This window comes from Buceros rhinoceros, unplaced genomic scaffold (genome assembly GCF_000710305.1).
Source record: "Buceros rhinoceros silvestris isolate BGI_N320 unplaced genomic scaffold, ASM71030v1 scaffold440, whole genome shotgun sequence".
NCBI classification, from domain to species: Eukaryota; Metazoa; Chordata; class Aves; order Bucerotiformes; family Bucerotidae; genus Buceros; species Buceros rhinoceros.
Genome location: NW_010389926.1, coordinates 521 through 2,775, shown reverse-complemented (window position 1 = coordinate 2,775; position 2,255 = coordinate 521). Strand labels below are relative to the sequence as shown.

Sequence of the window (2,255 nt, the reverse complement as noted above, 5' to 3'; positions counted from 1 at the left end):
CCTGTTGGTGTGGCAGACACTACAGCCCCGGCCAGGGCAGGAGGGAGAAACAGTCACCGCAGCAGCTCAGCCTGTTCCACACTGCACACAAATTCCAATTCCTCCTTCCCTTCCATTTCTGCAACACTTACTAATTTTCCCCGTTTCTCCCTGCAACACACTGAACCGCAGCCAGTTCCCTCCTCCAAGGACTCCCTTTGGTTCCTGGCACATTAAGGGCCCTTTGTCAATCCCTGGTATCGCCCTCCCCAGCACGCTCCAGGACGCATCCCGGCCTCACGCAGGGCGGAATTGTTCACGGCTCATGCTACGTGCGCCACGGCCCTTGGACAGCTGACAGAAAGGACAAGGCACGTTCAGCATCACCTGCCCCTTAACTCGGAGGACTCAAACCACCAGCATCCGGGCAGCGGGTCAGAGCTCCCAGGGAGCAGGTGGGGAATCACAGACCAAACCTTAGCACGAGGCCACAGGAAGTCCCATAGCACAGGGATGCTGTCAGCAAGTGTCTCCTGTACCAGAGCGTGAACATGCTGAAAACGATGCTCGTGCCCAACAAGAGCCTGTGCCCAGGAGCAGACACTGGTATGTTATTTCTGTCAGAAAGAGCTGTTGCTTCTACATACCTCAGGCGACTGGTAAACTTCTGCTTTTTGCCTCCTCTCAGATCCATGCGTGACAATTTGGAAGCTGTTTTATGCACTTTCTAAGAAATGACCTAACTGTGTCTGGGGAGAGTGCCATGGCTAATTCATCTGCCTCAACAGCATCTCTGCAGACAGACAGACAGAGCAGAGGAGTGCCCCTGACTCCTCAGACGTGGGCAGAAGGGACACTCTGCCAATGCCACCAGTGAGACCTGACACTCCTCAGTCGCTCCAGACGATGTTAGAGTCTGTCACCAGCAGCCAGTTTTCACCACCACTGAACAGAGCTGTGACAAGTAAAAAGAGAAATTGGTTGGAGAGGCAGAGGAGAACTCTTAAACTAGTGACAAAATTACCTAAGAAAAAGCCAATCTCTGCCAAGAAAAAAAAAAGTCAAAGATGGTGTGAAGGTTTCTTGTCCAGTCTTCCCGACTGACCTTAGCGCAGAGGTGCCCAAGGAGGCAGGAGTTGAGGGGCTGCTTGCTAGATCCCTCAGGGCCTGCCTGCACTTGGCCCTAGAGCTGCTGCTTGTACTCTCTTTGCTGCCTGGTCACCGAGGTCTGAGTAGGAACCATGGGGGGGAAGGTAACGACCCCCTTCGGGGAACGAAGCAGAGTGGAAGGGCAAAGCAGCTTCCCCTCATTCAGCTGTGCACATCCCCACGTCAGCTCAGCTTCCACGCCAGGGACACCAGAGGGATGTGACGCCTGCGAGACAGGATGCAGCTGGGGCCAGAGGCAGCTCAGAGAGGAGGAAAGCTCAAACTAAATGTTGGATGTGGCAGGGGAGGGCTCCCCCAGCACGTCCTTTAGCTGGCACAGCCCCACGCTGCTTTACTGCCCCACAGACAAGACACCCTCCAGCAGGCGAGCAGCCAGGCACAGGAGGGGAATGAGGCCTCCAGGAGCGCAGGGTGAGGATCCCTGACAACAGTCCCATGGAGGAGAGAGGAATTCACCTCCCCAAAGTCCCCAGGCTCTGACACAGAGAGCAGCCAAAGCCCAGTTACAGGCTGAGCACCCCAGTGACTCCACACCACGCGTGAAGCTCTACAGTGGTGAGGAGAACTCGGCATCGCCAAAGAGCTGTGGAGAGAGGTGGGTGTTTGTCCAGTCACGAACTCGCACACAGCAAAGGCATTACTGCCGGCACAGAATCCACCCCGACCTCTCTGCTTACTAAACGCTCCGCAAACACACAGACCAGCTCCCCCAGCGTGCTCTGTCCAGCATCAGTACAACTCCCAGGAGAAAAGCCACAATTAAAAGCTGATCGAAGATTCCAAAGCCTCAAAGTGACACTGTCCTAGACAGCACCGCTCCTCCCTGGACACAGATCCTCTCGGTTCTCCAAATTCCGTTCTGTTTAAGCCACACAACCGCCAACTGCAACACCCAGACCACAAACACACTGAGAAACATCACAGCCCGGTGACAACAAAGGCAAAATGACAAGCGTTTAAATCAAAGTTACTCACTTCCCCAGGGCTCGCGGGGGCATATGCCCAAGCATGCACACAAAGGAAAATGGACTTCCAGGCCCACAGAAAACTCTTCTTCCGGAAAAAACAAACACCCCCCCCCTCCCCGTGCTCATGCCGGAGCTGCT

At 55.0% G+C, this 2,255-nt stretch overlaps 1 protein-coding gene across 1 annotated transcript in view; it reads right to left on the bottom strand.

Moving 5' to 3' along the window:
* The window catches only part of TMEM240 (transmembrane protein 240), a 14,859-nt gene that overhangs the window by 12,155 nt on the left and 449 nt on the right, over positions 1-2,255 (bottom strand). The window lies entirely within an intron of this gene.